This window comes from Hemiscyllium ocellatum, chromosome 16 (genome assembly GCF_020745735.1).
Source record: "Hemiscyllium ocellatum isolate sHemOce1 chromosome 16, sHemOce1.pat.X.cur, whole genome shotgun sequence".
Classification (NCBI taxonomy): domain Eukaryota; kingdom Metazoa; phylum Chordata; class Chondrichthyes; order Orectolobiformes; family Hemiscylliidae; genus Hemiscyllium; species Hemiscyllium ocellatum.
The window spans coordinates 75639237-75651589 of record NC_083416.1 but is presented as its reverse complement, the minus strand read 5'-3'; the positions used below and the strand labels follow the sequence as shown (position 1 = coordinate 75651589).

The window sequence follows — 12353 nt, the reverse complement described above, 5'->3', positions numbered from 1 at the left end:
CCATGCACAAATTGTTGCATTTCTTATTTCATATCTTCTAATTCAAAAATATTTCATTGGCAATAAGCAGATATTTGGTAGCTGTGAAAGGTACTGTATACAAAGGCAAGCCTCTTTTGATAGTCAACAATTGAACATTCCAAATTGGTAACAATACTGTGCAGAGGGCCATAAATTGCAGTAACAAGTCCAGCATCCATTTCTCAACCTTTGGTAGATGCAGAAAAATTAAAGTGGAGAAAAGTTAAATTGTAGAATCATACAGCATAAATACAGCCAATCAGCCCTGTGCACTCATACTCCTTCTTGAAAGATTATCCAATTAGGCCCATTCTCCTCTAAATAGCACATCAAATAATTATTTATCCAACTCCCTGGGAAAGTTACATTTGTATCTGCTTCTACCATCCTCTCGCACATACTTTAAGATCACAAGGAAACATTTGCAGAACAAAATCAAAACAAAACTGCAGATGCTGGAAATCTGAAAAAAATTGCTGGAAAAACTGGTCTGGCAACTGCTGTGGAGAGAAATTAACATTTCAGGTTCACTGGCCATTTTTCAGGAATGACATTAGCAGGGCTTTGGGGAAAGAGCAAGGCAAGTGAAACTAATTGACTTTCAAAGTGCCAGTGCACACCCAGTGAGCAGAATGGTCAGATTCAGTGGTTACAAGGAAATCAGCTGTGTGCCATCTCCAGTCACAGGTCATGCAAGTTGACAGTAAGAGGATTCCATATGTGGGCTCCAACACAGTACTTCTGAAACTAAAGGAACAAAATTGTGAAATAAAGGGCGGTTCTGAACAAATGAAAACGTGGGCTGCTCAATCCCAGAGTGAAAGCATTAAGACATGAACAGTGAAACTACATGAATGAATCTAATTAACTTCTCCAGATCAACCTAAAGCCATGGTTGTGTTACAAACATTAGCACTCGAAGAGGACAAGGCTTGTATCTAAAGATACAAACTGCTTCAAACCATGGATACAGAAGCCAGTATAAATAGTTCATAAGTGGAGACAAAGCACATGGCGATGAATGTTTGTTTCCGATCATCTCCAAGATACAAGCAGTAGCTGGGACACTTTGCCAAGGAAGGGTATTGTCACAAGTCACTTAATCCCATTTTCACCCCTGGCAGTTAGGGATACTGACTCAGAACGGTAATTATTTCCCCCAATGTTGTCTTCCTATTCCAGTGTGAAGAGGGGCCTGGAATTACTTTCTCCTTACCAAACCTAATAAAAGTTTGCTGTTGAGGCAGAGAACAGAACAGGTCAATGCAAAGAATCAAACACTGGCACTATCTAGATGTGTGACAGCAAATTTGCTTACAGTAATGTGGTAGATGATTTGTTTTACTGATATTGGTTGAGAGATAAATGTTAGCTCCTGGACAAAAAAAAATTCAAAATATCTGCAGGACCTTTTTTGCCCACCTGACAGGGCCTCAGTTTAGCATCTCATCTGAAAGGTCTCCAAAAGAATGAGCCTGAATTACAGGCTTTAAGAACTTCACCCTTCTGACTCAAGAGTTCTAAAAAGGGTCATCCCTCCATCCTGGGGTTGTGCCCCCAGGTCCTAGGCTCTCCAAGGAGAGAAAACATCTTCTCTACATCCACTCTACCCAGGCCTCTCAGTATCATGTAATTTTCAATCAGAATTCCTACACCCCCCCCCCACCACCCCCAATTTTTTTGAACTCCACTGACCACACACGCAGTCCTCAATCACTCATGACAAGCAATTTATCACCAGGATCATTCCTGTAAACCTCTTCTAGATTCCCTCCAATGCCAGCACATCTTTCCTTGGATATGGGGCCTAAAACAGCTCAATATTTCAAATCAGAGCCTTGTATTCCAGAGGATCTATATGTCTGCTCTGGATTTCTAGCCCTCTTAAAATTAATGTTGAGAGTGTGTTGCTGGAAAAGCACAGATCAGGCAGCATCCAAGGAGCAGAAGAATTGCGTTTCAGGCATAGGCCTTCATCAGGAATGAGGCTTATGCACGGAGAGATGATTGGGAGGGGAGTGGGGAAGGTAGTTGAGAATGCAATAGGTAGATGATGGTGGGGGAAAGAGAGAGGTCAGAGAGGAGCAAATAGGTGGAAAAGATGATGGACAAGTCAAAAGGGTGGTACTGAGTTGGAGGATTTGGCTGAGTTCCGATGAGTGATGTCACTGGTGGCAGAAGTGACATCAGCAATGGACTCTTTCTCCTCTTAAAATTAACGCCAGCATTGCATTTGTCTTCATAACCGCCAACTGAACTTGCCCATTAAACTGAAGAGAATCTTGAACTAGGACTTACAAGTCCCTTTGCATTTCAGATTTCTGAAATCTTTCCCCATTTGGAAAATAGTCTACCCTTTGACCAAAATGCATAACATCACACTTAACCACATTGACAAAGACATGGCAGATGAAAAGCACTTACCCAGTATATCCAAGTCCACCCCACTTCCTCAAACTATCTTTATGTCATTTGCAACTTAACGGTCTTAGCTCCTTTGTCCAGAACATTAATGTATAATATCAATAGCTGTGGTCCCACTACTGTTCTATGGAAAACCACGAGTCACTATCATCTGAAGTTCCCTTTATCCCTACCTTTTTCCAATCAGCCAATCTTCTATCCATGCCTGTATTTTGCCTCTGAAACCACGGGCTCATCTTACTCAGCAGCCTCCTCACTCTCCCTTGTCTAACTTGCTTGTCACCATCTCAAAGAATTTGAACAGATGTTTTACCTATGACCTCCCCTTGACTGTCCAATTTTATCATACAATTCCAAGTACTCTGCAACCCATCCTTAATCATAGCCACTAAAATCTAACAACTGTGGTCAGGCTAACCAGCCTAATGTTTTCTGTCTTCTTGTTTCCTCCCTTCTTAAATAAGGTTGTCATATTAGCCACTTCCCAGTCCTCTGGGACCCCTCATGACTCCAGTTGTTCTTGAAGGATCACCACCAATGCCTCTACAACCTCCTCAGCAACCTCCTTCAGAACTCTGGGGTGTGGACCAACCAGTCCAGGTCATTTATTCACCTTCCCCAATAAGTCCTCTTTACTGATGGCCACTACGCTCACTTCTGCCCTACCTCTAAGTCTGGCATGTTTCTGAGGTCTTCCACTGAGAAGCGATGCAAAGTATTATTCAGTTCATCCACTATTTATTTTCCCAGCCTCATTTTCTACGAATCCAATATCCACTTTTGCTTCTCTCTGACCTTCCAGATACCTTAAAATAAAAATACTCTTATCTTCTTTGAGCAGAAGATTTGGAAAATCATAGTCTCATTAAGCAGAATCAGCATGGTTTCATGAAAGGGAAATTGCACCCGACTGATTCATGAGCTTTTCAAGGAGGTCTCAACCAAAATAGACTTGGGGGGGGGGGGGAAAGAGAACCAGTTCTTATATTCTATCTGATGTACCTCAAAACATTGAGGCAAGATAAAAGCCCATGGTGTTGAGAGGTAATATACTGGCATTGATAGAGAACAGGCTCATGGAGCAAAACAGCAAGTGGGGATAAGCAGTTCTTTTTCAGGTTGGCAAACATCAGACCAGCGAGGTTCCACAGGGATCAGTGCTGGGACAACAACTGCATGAATGTCCAGGAGGAAAGAAGGGAATGTCCTGTAGCCAAATTTATGAACAAATATAGATGCAAAAACAATTAGAGAAGCGTATAAAGAATTTGTGGAGAGATAGTGCAAGTTTAAGTGCTCAAAGAAGTGCAGCATGTGGGAAAATATGAAGTTGCTCATTTGGGAAGGGAGAACAAAAAAAACAGTATTATTTCACTGGAGAAAAACTGCAGAGAAAGGGACTTACAGGTACACGTGCATCAAACAAAGCTAGCACAGAGGTAATCTGGAAGGCCCATGAAATGTTGGCCCTTAATTCAAGGGATTGGAGTATAGGAATAGGAATGTATTTCCCTCCCTACCCCTATCTGTGTTTTGGCAAGAGCATCCCCTCAGTGACTCCCTTGTCAGATCCACAGTCCCCACAAGCATACCACCCCCTCCCCCCATCTTACCCTGCTACCGCAAGGAGTGCAAAACCTGTGCCCACACTGCCACCTCACCTCCATCCAAGGCCCAAAAGGATCCTTCCACATCTAACAGACATTTACCTAGACTGCCACACACGTCATATACTTTATCCATCGCACCCGATGTGGTCTCCTCCACACTGGGGAGACAGGACGCCAACTTACGGATTATTTCAGAGGACATTTAGAATCAGATGTACAGCATGGAAACAGATCTTTCGATCCAACTCATCCATGCCCACCAGATACCCCAACCCAATCTAGTCCCACCTGCCAGCACCCGGCCCACATCTCTCCAAACCTTTCCTATTCATATACCAATCCAGAAGCTTTTTAAAATGTTGCAACTGTAGCAGCCTCCACCACTTCCCTTGGCAGCTCATTCCATACCCGTACACCCTCTGAGAAAAGGTTGCCCCTTAGGTCTCTTTTATACCTTTCCCCTCCCACGATAAACCTACACCCTCTTTCTGGACTCCCTGACCCCAGGGAAAAGACTTTTTTTCTCCTATCCATGCCCCTCAATTTTATAAACCTCAAAGGTCACTCTTCACCCTCCAGCCCCAGCCTGTTCAGCCTCTCCCTATAGTTCAAATCCTCCAACCCTGGCAACATCCTTGTAAAGCTTTTCTGAACCTTTTCAAGTTTCACAACATCCTTCCAATAGGAAGGCGACCAGAAATACATACAATATTCCTGAAGTAGCCTAACCAATGTCCTGTACAGCCTCACATAACCTCTAACTCCTGTACTCAATACTCTGCCCTATAAAGGAAAGCATACCAAACGCCTTCTTCACTATCCTACCTACCTGCAACTCTACTTTCAAGGATCTATGAACTCGCACTCGAAGGTCTCTTCGTTCATCAATACTCCCTAGGACCTTACCATTAAGTGTACAAGTCCTGCTAAGATTTGCTTTCCCGAAATGCAGCACCTCACATTTATCCAAATTAAACTTCATCTGCCACTCCTCAGCACACTGGCCCATCTGATCAAGATCCCACTGTACTGAGGTAACCTTCTTCACTGTCCACTACACGTCCAATTTTGGTGTCATCTACAAACTTATTAACTATAAATCGCTTCAGTGTGCATTCAAATCATTTATATAAATGATGAAAAATAGTGGACCCAGCACCGATCCTTGTGTACTCCACTGGTCACAGGTTTCTAGTCTGAAAAGCAACCCTCCACCAACCTGTCTTCTATCTTTGAGCCACTTCTAAATCCAAATGGCTAGTTCTCCCAGTCTCCCCTGGGGAACCTTGTTGAACGCCATACTGCAAAGTCTGTATGGATCATGTCTACCGCTTTGCCCTCATCAATCCTGTTACTTTTTCAATAAACTCAATTTTGTGAGACATGATTTCCCATGCACAAAGCCATGTTGACTATCCTTAAATCAGTCCATGCCTTTCCAAATACATGTACATCCTGTCCCTCAGGATTCCCTCCAACAACTTGCCCACCACCGAGGTCAGGCTCACTGGTCTATAGTTCCCTGGCTTGTCCTTACCATCCTTCTGTTGATGATACAAATATCTCAGCAAGAGGCACAGCTATCACTTCTCTAGCATCCCACAGAGTTCTAGAGTACACCTGATCAGGTCCTGGGGAATTATCAACTTTCATGTATTTTAAGACATAAAGCACTTCCTCTTCTGTAATATGGACATTTTTCAGAATGTCACTATCTATTTCCCTCCGTTGTATATTTCTGGGACACCTGCACCAACCAACCCCTCTGCCTCATGATTGAACACTTCAAATCCCACCCCCACCACCTCCCCCACCTTCCATTCCACCAAAGACATGCAGGTCCTGGGCCACCTCCATCAAACCCTAACTATCCAATGCCTGGAAGAAGAACGCCTCACCTTCCACCTTGGGACTCCGCAACCCCACAGGATAATGTTGATTTCACCAGTTTCTTCACTTCCCCTCCTCCCACATTATTCAGTCCCAAGTCTCCAACTCTGCACCGCCCTCTTGACCCCATCCATCTTCCCTCCCATCTATCTGCTCTACCTTCCTCTCCGACCGATCACTTTCACCCCCATCTTCATATACTTATGTCATTCTCAACTACCTTTTCCCGAGACCCATGTCCCCCTTCCATGCATCTTTCAGACCCGACCGGCCCACAAGCTTCATTACTGATGAAGGGCTTTTGCCCAAAATGTCGATTCTCCTGCTCCATAGATGCTGCCTGACCTGCTGTGCTTTTCCAGCAACAGTCGAGGGGCTGAACAGCCTATTCCTGTTCCTATTTCTTATGGTACGACCAAAAAAAATCCCTAAATTAAGAAAAAGGGTAAAAAACAAGTTCCAGATTCCCCAAAGTACATTCTGGCATCACCTGGAGCAGCCTGGCTCTAACTTTAAAAGTTTATCCCCTAGTGAGGATCCTCCACCCCAAAATACCCAAGGGAAATATTGCTTTTTGTCGATCCATCCTATGAAATTGCTGTCAACTTTCAACACACAAAATTATTCAAGTTGAGCCTAAGCAAATTATTTTTATACTACGCCCATTTTAGTCCCAGTATCTGTTGGCTTGACTTCCATTTGCTCTACGTCAATGCCTCAACAAGTTGTAATATACCGAAACGAAAAACATTTTCGGATGAAATAGCTGAGTGCTCTGACATTCTAGAACACAACTGATTGCATCTCTCTCTGCCGTGATTACCTTGAACAAAATCCAAGTCATACGAGAACTCACTGCACAATCCAAAATGACAATTTGCACTAATTGCCAATGTCAGTTACCACAAGATGGCTTGGGTGTCAAGCATTGATTCACTGCATTTCAATCAGCGCCTGTCTCTGACTGAGATCACATCATACACAAGAGATAGATGTCAATAGACACGACAATCAGCGTGGATTTCTGAACTAGTTTTGATAGCCTAGAGGAAAGGGACACAAATTTTGTATAAGTTTTCCATCAGGTAGCTTTCTAAAAGTGTTTTTAAGAGATTATGACAAAGGTCTGGTCTTAGCCATAATGCAGCAACATTCATTATACAAAGCTGAGGGCACAGTTATCAAAGATTGAGTGGTAGAAATTGAATATATACAGGAAGCAGGTTCTAATGAGTTGTAAGACTGGAGGTGGTGAGAAATAGGAGACTGAATATATAACTTTCAAATCTGGTTGGGAGCCAATAAAAAAGCACAAGCAAAATTGCTTGGACAGTTTAGTGTCAATTATGTTACAGACAGCAAAATTTTGAATAAACTCAGTTTGCAGAGGGTGCAAAGTGTGGGGGTCAGTCAGAAGAGCATGGGAATATTCCAATTTGAGAGCAAACAAAAGATACAAATCAGCAGTTCAGCCAGAGATGAGCTGAGGCAGGGCAATGTTTCAGAAATGGAACTAAGTTGCACTTGGTGATGCCAAGGAAGAATTATCTTTCCAATTTCATTGAGCTAAGGTAGAAATTGGGATGGGGAGGGGGTGGAGGAGGAATAGGCAAGTCAAGGAACAGTTTATGGAAAGAATCAGACAACATGCTCAATCTTTCCAATGTTTCCTTTTGCCATTTCAATGCTTTACCTAACTCACGCAGTGGGGCAACAAGTTCCATATCAATAACTTTGTGCAAAGGAATGCCTCCTAACTTGAAAGGCCATTACTGACATTAGATCACAAGTAGTATGAGCAGCAGCAGTTCATACAAGGAGATTGCTCCTCCTCAGATCAATGCTGATCTTCATCGCCTTCATCTTTCTATCCTACCTCATATTCCCTCACCCAAATTCTATCTTCAAAATGCTCAATAAGAGTTCAGAGTCCTCTAGGGTAGACGATTCCAAAGATCAAGCACTTAGTACACTCAGTAGGCAAAACAGGGAGGTAACTTATTACCTGGAAGTTGCAAGTTTTGGTGAGATAGAAGTTAACAATGGGATCTCAAAGTACAAATATCAATCTCAAAATTCTACTATTGACTTGAGAGATAACAGTGAAGCAAACACTAGAAAGGCAGAATCAAAGGTAATGTAAAACCTGTATTCAGTCTTGGTTGTACCAAATACAGTGCTGGTCATGATAATGTAGAAAATATATAAAGACACTGGAGAGGACACAGATTTAAAAGGATCTCAAATGTGTGGGTTTATGTAATCAGGAAATGCCTGACTGCCTGGGTTTCTTTTCTCAGACAAAAAGGTGCTGAGGGTTAACCTAGAAAGCTTTGAAATTATAAATGGCTTTGTCAAGAATGGCACAAAGACAACATTTCTTCTTGTGGGATGGAACATATCTGCAGGCAATCAACTAGGATAATCACCAAAAAAAAAAATTCAATTTGGAACTGAGAAGAAACACACCTTTACACACAAAGGGCGATGGGAGTGTGGAAGCAGGTCTCACACGTTCAGGTCATGTTTAAAAGGGAACATTATATAGTCAATATGATCAAGGGAACAAGACGGAGAAGAGGTGTAACAATTATTGATTTAACTGAGGAGTCAGGTGATGGTCAGGATGAACCATAAACACGAACATGAACTGGAAGGGCTGAACAGCCCATTTCTGCACCACATATCACAAGCTGAGTGAAGAGATTTCTCCTTGAGTCTTAAATGGTCGATAGGAACAAGGGGAGATCGGTCAGCCCCTCAAGTCTGTTCCACCGCTCAATGAGACCATGGTCAGTGTGTGACCTAACTCCACAGACCTGTGAGTGACCCATATTTCTCAACATCTTTGCTTAAACTTTTATCGCAGATTTAAAATTAACAACTGATCCAGCATCCACTGCCATTTGTGGAAGAGGCTTTCAAAGTCTATCATGTGTATAGAAGTGCTTCCTAACATCTCTCCTGAATGGTCTGGCCCTAATACCCCCCTCTGTTCTAGAATCCTCAACCAGCTTAACTTTACCTACCCTTCTAAATTCTAGGAAAAGCAGACCTAATTTGAATGGTCACTTCTCATTGCTTAAGCCTTTATTCTTGCACACCTACATTCTACTCATTCTGTGGCCAATATATCATTCCTAAGATGTGGTATCCAGATCTTTTCAATACTCCAAGTGGGGTCTAACCAGGCTTTTGTTTCACTACAGTGTAACTTCTGCATCCTTGTAGTCCAATAGATATAAAGGCCAGCTTTGCATTAGCTTTCTTGATTAACTTGGTTATCTTAAAACTCTAACTCCCTAGTTCTAAACTCTCCAGCCAAGCAAAACCAGGCTCACCATTTGAACCGATTAAGCCTGTTAAGTATTTTGGATGGTTTATCAAGATCAGCTAAGTTCCAAACCCACAGAAAGTCTACTCAATGTCATCAAAGGACAACCCCACCGCAACCTCAGCAATCAATCTGGTGAATGAAAGCAAGATATTGCACATACTGGAATGCTGAAATAAGGACAGAAAGTGCTCCAAAAATATCATCACCAGGAGAGAAAAGAGTAATGTTTCTGGTCCAAGATGACTTGTTTTTAGAATTGAAAAATGCTGGCCCAACCAACAAAACTGATATCCCATGAATAAATAAGAAAAGGCTGCCTGTTATAAAGGTATGACCAGGCAATGTTGACCTGTGTGACTGCAGAATCAAATCAGAGCTAAAAATGTGTTGCTGGAAAAGTGCAGGTCAGGCAGCATCCAAGGAGCAGGAGAATCAATGTTTCGGGCATGAGCCCTTCTTCAGGAATGAGGAAAGTGTGTCCAGCAGGCTAAGGTAAAAGGTAGGGAGGAGGGACTTGGGGGAGGGGCATTGGAAATGCGATAGGTGGAAGGAGGTTAAGGTGAGGGTGATAGGCCGGAGTGGGGGTGGGGGCGGAGAGGTCAGGAAGGTGGTGCTGAGTTCGAGGGTTGGGACTGAGACAAGGTGGGGGAAGGGGAAATGAGGAAACTGGAGAAATCTGAGTTCATCCCTTGTGGTTGAAGGGTTCCTAGCGGAAGATGAGACGCTCTTCCTCCAGCTGTCGTGTTGCTATGGTCTGGCGATGTCCTCCAGATTCCTCATTTCCCCTCCCCTCATCTTGCCTCAATCCCAACCCTCAAACTCAGCACCACCTTCCTAACCTGCAATCTTCTTTCTGACCTCTCCGCCCCCACCCCCACTCCGGCCTATCACCCTCACCTTAACCTCCTTCCACCTATCACATTTCCAACGCCCCTCCTCCCTACCTTTTATCTTAGCCTGCTTGGCACACTTTCCTCATTCCTGAAGGGCTCATGCCCGAAATGTCGATTCTCCTGCTCCTTGGATGCTGCCTGACCTGCTGCGCTTTTCCAGCAACACATTTTCAGCTCTGATTTCCAGCATCTGCAGTCCTCACTTTCTCCCTGCAGAATCAAATCACTCAACATCAAATGACTTAAAAAAAACACTGACTTTCTGCTATACTGTTCCAGTACTTATTCACAGATATGCAACATTTCCTGTCCCGCAGCTATGGCTTTGTGGGCTTTTTTTTAAAAGTCAGAAGATGAGGGTTCAAACTCCACACTAGAGATTTACAAACTAGGTAAAAAGAAACAGAAGCCATTCGGTCCCTTAAATCTAATCTTTCAGTAAGGTCATGCCTTATCTTTCTGTTCTGAATTTCACATTCAACTCTATCCCCAATGAGCTTCAGTTCACTTGCCTAAGTATCTACCCACTTCTACCTCAAAATTAACAATTTAACTCCACCATCTTGAGACAGTTCCAGTTCCAAAGTAACAGAACCCACCCAAAAAATTCTCATGTTTTAAAAGGCAACACCTAGTTTTATAAACTGTACTCCCTAGATCTTGTCTAACAAGAAAGTCTCTTCCATATTACCTTGTCAAGAGTATTCAGAATCTTAAGCTTGAACATAAAAGCTTAGTTGATGCTCACTGTAGTACTGAAAGATTGTTACACTGAAGGTGCCATCTTGAGAGATTTTAAGCCCAGGCTCTGCCTGCTTCTCCAGATTGATTTGAAAAAGCCACCTTAAAAGGTGGTCTCTTCCTCTGGGCTCGACCAACATCACTTCAAGATGACCTGTGATCATTATTTCACCGCTGGCTGCTGTGCAAAATTTCGCAACCAAATTAGAACAATGGCTACACTTAATGACTTCATGTGCTGCAGGATTGACTTTCTGAAGCTCGCAAATGCTATAAACTTCCTTTCCAGTTGCAAAAATAGCACACTTGTAATACTGAACTCATTCAGTTGCACACAATTAAAACTTGCTTTAGTGACCAAAAGGGATGATGACGACGTTTCCAGAAAATACTACACAGGAGATGCCTCAAAGCTAAGTAGTGAAAGAAACCTCAGGACAAACCAACAACTGAAGTAAAAGGAGGATTAAAGAATATTAACTTAAAAAACAATGTAGCCATGGCCTTAATCTCGATCCTAACTGCAGTATATAAAGTGAATTCATTAAAGTGCAAATGACAAACACAAGAGCCCTGGTACCTCGATTAGTGAGGACATCATGTGAAAAACAGGAACCGAAAAGACGGATAGAATGCAGGCCTAAGAGGGGAACTCAAACGCATAAACGTGGGGGGGGGGAAAGACAACAAGTCGCTCAACCCAGCACACTTACCCAAGCACACACCCTTCCCTCCCCAAGGCGGATTACCGGGAAGCCGGGTAGCTGTCACCTCGGTGCAGCAGCAGATGCGGCAACGCGCAAGGTATCCGCACACTTCAAGCCCCAAGCACTTGCTGGCGGGCGCCAAGCGCAGCCCGGGCCGTCCACAGCAAAGCAAGAGAAAAAGGGTGACTGCTAAGAGAATTATGAGGATCCATGCAGCAAAGACCCCGAGCCGCTACATTGTAGCGAGCCTCCGAACTCAAAGTAACGAATGGGAAAAGGTAACAAACTCCGTACCCGAATGGTTACAAAGTATCGCCCAGTGCTACCCCCGCGGTTGCTACTCACACTCGACTCCTCGGCGCCCGGGAACTGCGCTACTCACGTGACCCAGCCCCACCTCCCTCCTGACGGGGCGGGCGGCGCGTGCTCTCTCCGATTGGCCGCGCGAGGAGACGTCCCCACCGCCGATTGGAGGGAAACTCCGCCAATCGTTTAACCTCCGCCGCCACGCCACACCGGCTCCCCTCGTGGAGCCCGCTCATTGGTCTAGGCCGGGACGAGGAAGTGTGGCGCTGAATGGCTTGGGGGTGGGGGCAGGAACCACGTGGGCAGCCACTATTGGAAAGAGGTATGGAGCAGTAGGTGTTTAATCAAAGAGGGTGGAGAATCTTCTTTAGGACTGATAGATCTAAATGGACACAGGTCTCTTACAAAATAAAGCAGGGGAAAT

The 12353-nt window shown here is 43.8% G+C and overlaps 1 protein-coding gene across 2 annotated transcripts in view; it reads right to left on the bottom strand.

The window, feature by feature from the left end:
* The window catches only part of canx (calnexin), a 49469-nt gene extending 37449 nt beyond the window's left edge, over positions 1-12020 (bottom strand). Inside the window, exon 1 of one of the 2 annotated variants that reach the window (XM_060837400.1) lies at positions 11969-12020. The gene's annotated coding sequence lies outside the window, so the exon portion shown is untranslated. Of the gene's footprint in view, positions 1-11917 lie in introns of both variants that reach the window. The other variant, XM_060837399.1, reaches the window with a different exon arrangement.
* Positions 12021-12353: the final 333 nt, after the last annotated feature.